We start from the raw sequence: 13,324 nt of genomic DNA, 5'->3' as shown, positions 1-13,324 counted from the left end.
TAATAATAATAATAATAATAATAATAATAATAATAATAATAATAATAATAATAATATAACTAGATCAACACTGTCAATAAGAAAATGGCTTTGATATTTTATAATGATTATAATTCGTAAACCTACTTATTCAATCACATCGCCACATACAAAACAATGTTAACCACAAGATATTCAAATTACTCTTAAAACGTGGAGGGCACTCATAATTTTGTTGTACTGATTTCGTTGCCCATAGAATTACAAATGTTAATACTAATCTTGCTATTCAAAGTAAAATAATAGTTGGTGCTCTGTTGGAAGCTTTCTTACATACACAGTAATAACATTATTCCAAAGAAAGTAGTTAGCAGAGATTATGCTACGAAGCACTACATTTCTATTTTATTTGGCCCATGGGTTTCAGTGCCGGGAGTGTCTGAGAACATGTTAAGCTCGTTGGTGCAAGTCTTCACATTTGACGTTCACGGGCAAGCTGCACGGCTGGGTATGTATGGTGGTGGTGATAATGATGATGAGGTAGGGACAGGGTGAAACCCGGTGTCGGCACTTAGCCTACTCCTGTCGAATAACACCAAGGGGTCTGCTCATGGCTTAAAGTTTCGACTGAACGGACGAATCACCTTCAACAGCGTAATATGCCATCACTGCACATGAACACCGAGGAGAGGTTTGAAATTGACTCCAGGCTTTTGGCACGTAATCTAGTGATTATAAATTGTATGCCATCACCTGTCCTACCCTCTCGGTGAACATACTAATAGTGAAATTTTTTCACCAACGGGACTCGAACCGGCTAACCACGTTGTCAGCCTTAACGCCTTAATGATCATCGCCACCAGACTGGCAGCACTGCATTAATAGCTTGTGAAATTGCAAGGAATTGTAACGTATTAGTCACTCCAACTAAATGTACAATGCGGATTGTTGAAAGTAAGCCTTGTGAACAGATTCTTCAAAAGTATTTACAGGATATCTACGAAAGCAGCGGCATGATGTGTGATTTCAAGATTGTTCTAGGCACAACGGGGAAAGAAAGAGTTCTCCAAGTGCTGAACTGATGTCTAATTTCTCAACGAAAATTATTAATTCCCATGCCACGCAGCAAAGACTGTAATGAAGCATTGTCAAAAAGGGAGAAAAATGTTAGACTCACCCGGAGGTAACCTAGAGCTTAACCTTGTTATGGTGTGACGTACCCACTTGGCCCACAGATGTATGACAAATTTATAACGTGGCGGGTCATTTTAATATGAAAATAAATAAATGATATGTCATTGTTTCTCCAGAAACAGTATCGCAAGGGCACCAGTCTTCAAGCTTATGGCTTGAAAACAAAAGTAGATAATTAATAATAATAATAATAATAATAATAATAATAATAATAATAATAATAATAATAATAATAATAATGCGTAATGAGACCCAAAAAACTCCCAGGGGTGAGGTGAACGGAACACAAATCATTAAGTACACTAACTTGGAATTTAAGGATCATTAATAAACATTTCATAAAATACAAATTAGAACAGCTATTTATTAAGATGAAAAACGTGACGTAACGGCGTTTTAACCACATCTGAACTTACGGAAGCAAAAGAAAAATTGAATGAAATTAATTTTAAAAATGAACTGTTGCGCGAAGACTTGCAGTATCTTATGCCATAAGCTCACCATATGTAGACTCTGTTGTCTTGAAGCTGATGATATGTGGATCTCGTACCGGCTGCCTTCTCTGTTGTTGGATTCCAGTCCTACTTCTACATTTCCTGTCCTTAACACTTCCTACTGTACTCCTTACATAAAGTCGTAATGAGTCCTAATTTTAAGTGCAAAACCACCATGGGTTATGTTCATGGAGAGAATACATTCGTATTCTTCCGTATTACGGAACAGTAGCGTAGCTAAATCTATATAAATAAAATTGTAGGGGGTCCGCTGTCTGTAATTTCTTTTGTTTTGCCAATTTTTCAGATATTTATCCGTTTTAGGTCAACTCAAGACCGAATCGGTGGTTTTTACGTTTCGTGTCTGTTTGTTTGTCTGTTTGTCTGTTTGTCTGTTTGTCTGTCTGTTTGTTTGTTTGTCTGTTCCACCATCACGTCGAAACGGCTGGATAGATCTCAACCAAACTTCATATTTAGAGTAAACTCATCCCGGGGATGGTTTCGATATGCATATCATTTTAAAATCTTTCAATACTCGGGGGGTTTATAGGAAAACCAGAATGGTTTTTCCACCATCACGTTGAAACGGCTGGATAGATCTCAACTAAACTTCATATCTAGAGTATACTCATCTCGGGGAAGGTTTCGATATGCATATTATTTTAAAATCTTTGAATAGACCGGGGGTTTATAGGAAAACCAGAATGGGTTTTCCACCATCACTTCGAAACGGCTGGATAGATCTCAACCAAACTTCATATTTAGAGTATACTCATCCCGGGGAAGGTTTCGATATGCATATCATTTTAAAATCTTTCAATAGACGGGGGTTTATAGGAAAACCTGAATGGTTTTTCCACCATCACTTCGAAACGGCTGGATAGATCTCAACCAAACTTCATATTTAGAGAATACTCATCTCGGGGAAGGTTTCTATATGCATATTATTTTACAATCGTCGAATAGACGGGTGGTTTATAGGAAAACCAGAATGGGTTTCCTCCATTTTCTCTTATACTATTGATTTTCTGTAAACTTCGTTTACCGTACGTGAAACGTCTCTTCATTATAAACAACTTTCGTTATGTTCATAATTTACCTTACTCTTCACATGACGGAGAAATTTACAATTTTCCGCTGGTATCATGCTCTGCATTGAGTGACCGACAGACCGACAACGAAACTACAGGTTACCATGGCAACGTCTCTGACTGCATGCCAGCAGGGAAGTAACGTATTGTCATTTTCCTCATCATGCTTTTAAATTCGTGGTTGTTCCTTGGGTAGAAGGCAAGAGAGGCGTCAATCGGCCTATCTGCGGGATATTGGCGGAATATCGTTGGATATTATAACCGCCCTCGAATAGATTAAGTAATAACACCATTAGTCATCTTCTTATTATTTGTTTACCTAAGAATCACTGACCTAAATTTCTCCTCTGTTACCGCTTTATTATATCCATTACTCACACTAGCATAATTTATTGAGGGGCATTTGATTTTCCAATACATTCACTTGGCATTTACATATTTGTCGTTATCCGGCTGTCCGCAGTTATAATCCATTTTCTATTACTTTCAACTTTCTTAACTGTATTATTTCTTCCTTAATTACGCCGTATGTACGCGAGTGCTACAAACTACTGGATGTATTTCCACCAAGACTCATATTTAGAATACACCTGTCCTTGATAGGTTTTGGGCAAATATTGTTTCTAAATCCCTGAACTGACTGGGGGTTTATACGAAACCGAAACAGTGATTTTGCACTTCCACAAAATATACACAACCAAACTTAATGGAAATCTACCTACCTTGGTAGATAATAATTTCTAAACCTTTTTTCTCATGTGCATCATTTCGATACGAGGATTAATAAGGGAGATATCATTAACGGACCGTTTTTCTGTACAAGTCCCATCGGACTTAACTCCCGAGCGGGTGCGTGTAAAGCGTACTCCTTACAATTTGAAAACTACTGAAGTCATTCGAACCAAAATTTATATTTAGCATCCACCTGTCCAAAGGTAGGTTTTAAACGTAAATAACATTTCATGTTCCGGAATGGACTGGCGGTTTATAGGGAACCGAAATGGTGATTTTACTCTTCCACAACATATACAGAACAAGACCAACCTGACTGGAAATCGACCAAACGTGATGGAGTTCCACCTCTAAACCTTTTTTTCATGTGCATTCTTTCGTCAGGAGGATTACTAAGGGAGATATCATGAATGGTCACTTTTGCAGGTTAAGTCCAGCGGACATAGCCCAAAAGGTGTTTTACATGGAGCAGATTCCTTATCTATATAAATCAAATCGTAACGACTGTGTGCCTCTACACTGACTATTTTGGCGAAATTTTCGTACAGCTTTCCATTTAAGGGGTAATAATGACCATCTCCATAATTTTTGGTTTAGTTTCCTGAAAGTACTAATTTTTACCCGCCTCGCCCAAAATCCAAATTGCGCCATAATCTGCCAGAAGAAAAAGAAGATAATTGAAATTTGACAAAATTATACGTTTAAGCCTGTAACGAACGGAAAACTTCCTAGATCATTAAATTTTTCACTTTGAATCCCCGAAGAATATCGAAATACGCAGGCAATTTTAATGATGGTGCAGACCTTCGGAAATTCCTATCCTATAACGGATTGCACAATCTCCGTTCAATTTGGAATGATCTACAACCGTGGTCTTATGACTTTTTGCCGTATCTGTATCCCTTTTACGTTTGATTTTTCTCTTTAATCGATGTTAAGTCAATTTGGAATTTTCACATGCATAATTCATACTTTCAATTACTTATATGAAATACAGAATCATTAAACTCTTCACGAAAATTGGCCCACCCAGTAGCCATATGTGAGCCAAATGCTATGTATGTATCCGAAAAGTAATGTAATGTGAGATAATCTTACAAAACCTTTACCCTGTTCCACGTTTCTAATTCAATCTGACCCAAGAATAGATGACATATCATAGGACCAGCCATTTAGGCCACTAAATCCGGTGTGTCTTATGGTATAATCCTTTGTCGATATGACGTACGTTTAGTAGCAGTTAATCTGTAAATGAAGGTCTTCAATATTGTAAATACGCATATACTTTCGTATGTCGATCTATATATATTCACTGATGTCGATTTTTAGCGATCGAGAAAGGGTGGGTCTGCTATTGTAATAAGTACTCCCCACACCGACTTTGACTGGCAGTAGGAAAGGGTTCCTTCTCCAACTCCTGTGTAACTGTCATTAGTAAGGAAAGCCTACAATTATAATGAATAGTTCCCTTCTCGATTTGACTTGCAGAAGGCAAGTGAGCATGCAGTTTTGTTTAAAACTCCCCTACCCGATTGTGTTTGGCAGTAGGCAAGGGTGCCTATCATTATAAAGAAATGTCCTCATCTAAAATGTGACTGGCATTAGGCATAGTGGCCTGCTATTTTGATGGAAACTCACCAACTTGGTGTGACTGGCAGTAAGCTGGCTGGCAGTAGGAAAATGGGCCTGGCATTATAATGATAACTGCACAACTCAATTTCGAGTGATAGTAGGGTAATTTCCTGCCATTATAATAAAAACTCCTCAACTGAAATCTGTCTGGAAGTAGGAAGGGGGCTGCCATATTAACGAAAACTCCCCAAATCGATTTTGTCCGCGTAGTAGGCAATGGGGCCTGCAATTATTACGCAATCATCCCAACTCGATTGTGAATGGCAGTAGGCAAGTGAGTCTGCCGCTATATCACAAATCCGTAACAAACACTTTACATTGGAAACAACGTACGGGGAACTCCCCATGCTCTTTCTCGGATAACGCTAAGAGACATGCAATTTTAAAACAATCTTATTTACTGCATGTACACTATTTACTTCGATAACCGAATACAATGTAGAATTCCGTAGCGAAGCACGGGTACATTCGCTAGTTCATAATAAAAGCTCTCCTCCCCTGTACTAGTCAAAACCGGTCTCCCGTTGACTACCTCTCGTCATTGAGATAACAAGTCCCAATGAGAGTAACTTTTGAGTAGAATATACTCAGATGCGAAGTGAACTAAGTTAAAATCTTCTCAGATGTGTAGACGTCGAATCGTAGTAAGAGTATGAATAAGAATCTAAATGAGAATCTGAATCTCTTCTCCAGCTCTTGTCGGTGGTATATATCGGTTCAAAAGTCTCCTTCCATCATCCATATCACATGGTCCAGTAAGATTCGAGGTCTCATACCTTCTCCGATGTATAGCTGTGCATCCATCACGTTGCTTCATTACGTTCATTCACATAGGCTGAACTTTCCCGCTGAAATAAAGCGTCCCGAAGCTGAGTTTGAAAAGTGGGTGTTAATAATATATCAACTGTCTCTTCATGAGGTGGAGAGGGTAATATCTCTCGTAACCTCGATGACGTACTTTTCCTGGAACTGGGCTGAAATTAGCCTGCTGACTCTGGTCACCTCACAACGGCTATTGGAAAATTTACTGCAAGTTATAAATATGCGTGATGTTGAAATACTTTACCCAATAATTTGTTCGTTCAGAATACGTTATAGCCGCGATACAAAGAAATGAAATGATGATTGAAATGGATGATAAAAACCCTATATATATATATATATATATATATATATATATATATATATATACATATTAATTTAAAAATGACTTATCAGTGATTAAATATATACATCTTATCAATTAAATATATAGTTCAATAATTAAAAATATACAGTGATGTCCCAAACATCACAATGGATACTTACTTGTTGCAAACATATCAGGTCAAAGGTCCCAGTTATAAGGTTAACGACTATTGTTACTTATTGTACTAACTAGAATATTCATCAAGTTACTTTCCAGTGACGCACAAGTCCGACTAAAAACGGCGTGAAGCATAACATAACTAATATTACTTCACAAGCCGAAGTATTAAGCTGGGCTACCGCAGTATCGGTAGCGTTGTTACAACTGAGGTAATGAGCCCCAGAGAGCATTTTATACCTTCTGCCAGGATAATGTTCACCCTAGTTGGTCAGAGCTGGGAGTAGGTATTTCCCCCCAATAGCTATGTCCAAATACAAAAAGATCGTGGAAGGTCACAGATGGACAGACACCAGGATCCGGATTCAGATCACGGAAGCAGGGAGATAGAGGAGTAGTGAGAGAATGAAGAGGTATTAGGAAGAAAGAAGACGTGCCGAACAGGTCACTCGTGATCCTCAAGGGTCGTAACGAACCGAATAGAATAAACTAATATTACATCACAATACTAATTAAGAATTCATATAATACTTAGAACAATTATTGAAACAGCATATTTCACTTTGGATATAATAACATGATTAATTTGATTTCCAAGGTTTACTCGGGCCGATGACCGAGCTGTTAAACCCCTTTAAACAACAAGCATAATAATTAAAAGTCTTACACTGATTATTTTTAATTCTTTTTATCTATTAAATTATGTTGGAAAGCTTAATGTAAAAGGAAGAAGTGTCATACTAAACAAAAATCAACGTATTAATGAATATTATCGTAAGTCTCATATATCTATTAATTGCGGAGTTCTTATGAATTTCAGTCTTAGTATTTTAAATAAGGAAGAAAGTTCTACGACAACTTAGTTTCTGTGGTGTATAAAAGAGATTGACTGCAGCATATTTGAGTGGTCAATTTTATAATTATTTTTTACAGAAAATTAAAATATTTGTAGTTTGGTCTTTGCCACAAGATATTCACACCATGTTCCTTGAGCATACTTGAAAAATATCTAAATATCTAAATATTGGGTAATTGCCTGTGATTTTAAAAATCTTGAATTTTTGGAACTTGTTTTGATTACTCTCGATAAGAGTGATATTCTGTATGGTCATTGGGTTCCAAATAGTTGAGCCGCAGTCAAATTTGGAACTTACAATGGATTAAATAAAGTTAAGATCGTCTTTAGGCCCAATGATAACGAATTCCGTATAATAGAGCCTAATATTTTCAGAGCATTATACGTCGTTTTTCGAATGTGGTCGTTAAATCTCATTGAATGTTATTGCTAAATCCGTTTTCGTCTTGACACGATTTAATGTGCTGGTAGTAGTTACAATTTATAATTCATCCTCCGTATCTCCCAAATAAATTTCATAGTCCCACAATTATCCACATCATAATGTAACTTATTATTTTTGTTTCAGGCTACAAGAGAATCTAGATAGCTTTGAGCCTGATGACAATCGGATATGGTTTTAATATATTTATATATTTTTAATATCATTAGAAAAATAAACATTTCTGATGATGTTATATGTATCGGTATGTTATTAAAAAACGAATAAATATCAATGACCCTAACTTAGAACCTTGAGGAATTACAGAGTTTACAACAAAATAAAAATGTCTGGAATTAGCTATGACCTTTCTTACAAACCGAGTTTATGACTTCAATACAACAACAAAGCTTTAGAATGTAGCTGAAAATACAAAGGAAGGAAACGTATTTATTAAGCAATCATGATTAACCTTGTCAAAAACTTTCTGAAAATCCGTATAAATTACATTAATCAGAGCATATTCATTTAAACTGCTATATAAATATTCAGCAAAGTTGTCAAGATTTCTTTGAATAATCTCGACATGTTTTCTCGGTGAGATACTATTTCCAACATAATTATAAATTTACTTTTAAAATACTTTCAGAAATGTTGGCTGGGGCACAAACGATAGCAATAGGTCTACAATTAGAGAGTAATTTTATATACCCTGTTTTATATGCAGGACTGACCTTGGTATGTTTTCAAAAGTCGGGGAAGATCTCAGAGTTGACATTAAGTTTAAAGAGAATGTTCAGAGGACTTCTCTACAATCTTTCAAGGTATATGGTGGAATATCGTTAGGTCCTTCCGATTTCTTCTGTTCAGGTAGTCAATTGTTTTAAGCACTTCTTGTGTCGTTTTCTATGGAACCTAGTGCTTGTAACAAAGAACTTTGAAACTAAAATTGTGGATTAGACTATGTTACATCGAGGTCGATACAGAACTCTGAAAGATTTTATAGTGTGTACAATTTAAATTGGTGTTTGATATCGTTTAATACCATGCTATACGTGTATAGATCTACATATATATATTTAAATATTTATTTGATCATTTCATATTGTCATTTCATTACATTATATTGTACGGTAAATGTTAGCGAGTGAAAAGAAAGGTTTCATACAAGTAGTACATTGCAAAATACATGTTAAAATTAACTGAACGATTTACTTGAGCGCTGATGACAAGAGAAAGCGGTATTTACTCACCCCAAACGGAGGTTAGCTTATTCCAGGAATGTCAAGGCAATAGCCAGCCAAGACCAACATTTAAAAGTTTCCTTGTTCGCTTCAGTTTGAATGCGGCAACACCCCTTGAGCCTGTTAGCGTGGGACGCTATGTACAAAGAAGGAAGGCTCGACCTATTAAGAAGAAGCTACTAGAATGTATTTGATGGAGGGATTGATTGATGTAGTAGAGGGGAAGAAAACTTCAATATGATTGGAACGTAAGATATATCAACTGAGAAGTCCAGTAACTTGATATATACCAGAGACATAGGCCCCTCGATCTTAGTTGGCATTAGTATTTCGAGAGTCTCACTTGGTATTATAACTTAGGGATAGCCACAGGATATAAGATTAGTGGAGAGAGTTCTGAATTGAGGCAGTAATGACTTATTGCAGTACAGCGGCAGATCTGTTATACTTTGATTTTTTGTACTTTTTACATTAACGCAAGGCGAGTTATTTCATTCAACTACTTGTAGTCACATTATCCAGTCCGAAACGAGACCTATTGCATCTCAATCAGGCATAGATAGATTTTCATATCTAGAGGGAGCATCATTTTAATTTGGAAAAGTTCCTATATGGGAATTTTCTCCACTCTAAAGAAACCCTGGCGGTCTGTTTCAGTAGGACTGATATCTGCTTTATAGATATTGATGTAATTGGGAGCGGTAGTGTTAGAGAATACGTCTTTCAACTCTTGATTGATGCACACAACAGGCAGGCTAATACAAAGGTAACCAGATGAGTAGCCCACATGAAGGAATGCAACAACCACGAAACCAGCCCATATCAGAAGGATGTCCAAATGATCGAGTCTAAACCGGTCAGCGTTTGATTAAATTGCAGCAAGCATTCGCGGAGTTAATGTTAATGAGTCACTTTTCAGTCAGTACTCTTTCAGTTCTTGGTACTTTCCCAGCATTTCATTTTCACTTAAATAATTTTTCTTTCCTTTATAATTAATTCAGATTACATTAATTATCATCGTTCCTCAATTGTTAGTGTCCTATCACCACACCCCTGAGATAATCTTGTCTCTCTCCTTTTAAACATAAATTTTGTCCTAGAGCCTAGAACTCTGGACTGGCACCCAATCACCTTCTAAGGGAGAACTAATTTTAATTTTGGATGGGTAACCAGAAAACTATTTTATTTAAAGGAAATAATTTGAAGTATCAGAATCTGTGCTCTATAGTGTGGCGATTTATGGGCACGTCACAATTAATCAGATATTTCAAGGTATTAAATGACAATGTACAAATTGTCGCCCGTCCATTGTGCAAGAGTGGGTCCATCCCAACTATAAGCATTTCCTCTTGTTATTGATAAAGTTCCGGAATACACTGCAATCACTACTCGAGTTATTTTCAATCATCAGTACACATTTCTTGTCGGCACTAGTTATATCTTATATATTTTAAATACCTGCATGCAATACTCAGAATCCTTCTTATTTCTAAACCGTTCTTTTAATTTAATGCTGCTTACAAACCATTGTAAACCAGGGGAGATATTTTTTCTTAGAGATTTTCGTTTCTGGAATGTAGTGGTGCAACACAGAATAAATTTATCATAAAAAGATTGCGTAGCTAAATTAACATTTCTGCATTTTTAAATATTCATCCAATCACTTTCCTTCAACAGACTGTGAAGTTTCTCCAAGTATGCCTTCGTGAAATTTATTGTACCTTCCGTGATGATTATTTTCTGTATCCTATTATTTGTGATTACTGTTGCTCCTCAGAAGGATATTTGTCCTCATTTGCACTCAAAAAGTATTGATCTCTCAATACCTTAAATAAGAAGCGATAAATTGCAATCAGTTTCGAACATGCGTTATTTAAGGCTCTTTTATTTATATGTGCTGGTTCATTAATTCATAATGTGAAGGATTCCCAAGAAGTATGTTTTCTTTTCATTTATTTTTTGAAAGTAGTTTTTAATTCCAACTTTGTTTTTAATTCTATTATACTAGCTACCAGTCCTTTGAAATGACTAGATATATTTCTTTAATAATACGTGTGGATTATAAATTCTATCAATAAATGATCAAGTTTTTTATTATTAACGTTCCGGATAGCGTCAACGGAAGAATATTTTGAAGATTTATTTTTCAATATTAATTTTTTGATGAGACGGACCATTATATGACATACTGTTGAAAATTCCTTCGGAACTTTTTCACATTAAAGAATGATACTAGTGGAGGTTCTTATTCTACGACATTCGACACTGTTGAGGAAAATGCTGAGATAGTGACTTGTTTCAAGTACTGGGGCCCCTGCGCAAATTCTAGCCCAATATAGGACAAACACTACTACAGCCACCACAGTAACACCCGCCTATAGACATCATTAGACATTCTGAAGTACATGGGGCGTACAATGTCCGAAGCTCCTAATAGCAAACGACAATAAAGTGACTATTGTTAACTGACGTGTGCTCTGTGTCTTCTGCTGCCACTCGTCGCCACTAGATAGCATTATTGCCGCAAGTGTACGAAAAGAAGTAACCCACCAGCGAGAGATAAAAGCATCTATAATTTTGACAAAACGAGCATCAGCAGGTGAGAAGTGTTACTAACCTGTGAGCAGCACGAGAAGCTACGATGGTCCAGACAAAGGAGTCGACGCTGACTTCCTGACCCTCTCTTGTCCTCAGAGAAGGGGAATTGATGTAAGGAGGCTCCAGGGACTGGAGGTAAGATACCCGTATCTTAATTACTTGTTAACAACATTCTCGCCAGTTTGATGCCAAGAGTAAAATTAGGCCTCCCAGTAATAGCAAGTCGTTACTCTAATCTGCTCCAACCAACTGCAGCGAAACTGTCCTAGCCGGAGGGAAGAAGAGGTCTCTGGGAATCAGCGTTTGATGAAATGTCCTAACCGTGTATTTCTCACAAGAGATGTTAGTTACTGAACATGTAGGACTATTTTCATTCTAATGTGAATGTTGACTCAGTGGCGAAATTGGTTAGTTGATGACATGCTCCCACGGCTGCGAGGACAATCCCAAATTAAAGTAGTGACGTTTGAGAGTGTGTGACAGCTTTAGCTTTCAACACGTTAAAGAACTGTGATGTAAAAGTCTCACTTAATAATGCATAGTAGTTGAAGACAAATAGTAATCAAGTAACATAAATCAGTAAGTAATTATTTAGACTTTGATGCTACGTAAATCCGCTTCCATAAATTCAGGTAAAAGTAAACGCGTGTCCTCATCACGAGGTGGTGCAGCTCTATTCAGGCACACCCCCAATGGAGATGAGTTGCATGTACCATTTTAACCACATACCAGCCCTTCTTCCATTCGTAAATTTCATGCACTACCGGGAATCGAACCCGGGCCTCCGAGGACGTCAGCTAATAACACTAACCGTTATGGTACGGAGGCGGACATAAAGTCAGGTGACTTTAAAATATATTAAAATATTGTCGACTCCAGTGACATTGGTGAGCTTTCAGCCTTCTGTTTTGATAGCTTCCAGCAAGTTAAAGAACTTCTACAAGCAAAACTTCAAGACTTTGGTGTCTCTTAAGACCGTATAATAATAATAATAATAATAATAATAATAATAATAATAATAATAATAATAATAATAATAATAATAATAATAATAATAATAATAATAATAATAATAAGATTGCAGTTGGATAATTGTGCGTTCGAATCACACTTTCGGCAGCTCTGAAAATGGTTTACATGTTTTTCCATTCTGTCACCAGGCGAATCAAATTACTTGTACTTGAGTTAAGGCCACAGTCGCTTCCATTCCATTTCTAGCCCTGTCCTATCCCCTTGTCACCATAAGACCTGACAGTTCTGTGTCAGTGTGACGTAAAACAAATAATAATAATAATAATAATAATAATAATAATAATAATAATAATAATAATAATAATAATAATAATAATAATAATAATAATAATAATAATAATAATAATAATAATAATATACCTTTTTCCATTCCCATCCTTAAAAGAAACCACGACCAGAACCAAACTGAGGATAGGTTGCTCCAACGACCCCTGATTTACCCGACATTAGCTGAAGAAATTATTATTATTATTATTATTATTATTATTATTATTATTATTATTATTATTATTATTATTATTATTATTATTATTTGCATTTAGGGAAGGTTCGGATGAAATCCTATACCTGACTCAAGAAGAACATATTTAGAAGAGTACATCTGGTGAAGTAAAAATGTTGACAGGAAGATGCCATGATTATTGTCACCGGACTTCCCATTTTACATGGATTCCAAACCATTTTTACATGGCTTTCCATTTCAAAAATCCCTCGCACATTGGCCAGGATTTGAGCAGTGGACAGC

This window comes from Anabrus simplex, chromosome 3, assembly GCF_040414725.1.
Source record: "Anabrus simplex isolate iqAnaSimp1 chromosome 3, ASM4041472v1, whole genome shotgun sequence".
In the NCBI taxonomy this organism is placed as follows: Eukaryota; Metazoa; Arthropoda; class Insecta; order Orthoptera; family Tettigoniidae; genus Anabrus; species Anabrus simplex.
Note: the sequence above shows the minus strand (reverse complement) of the source record.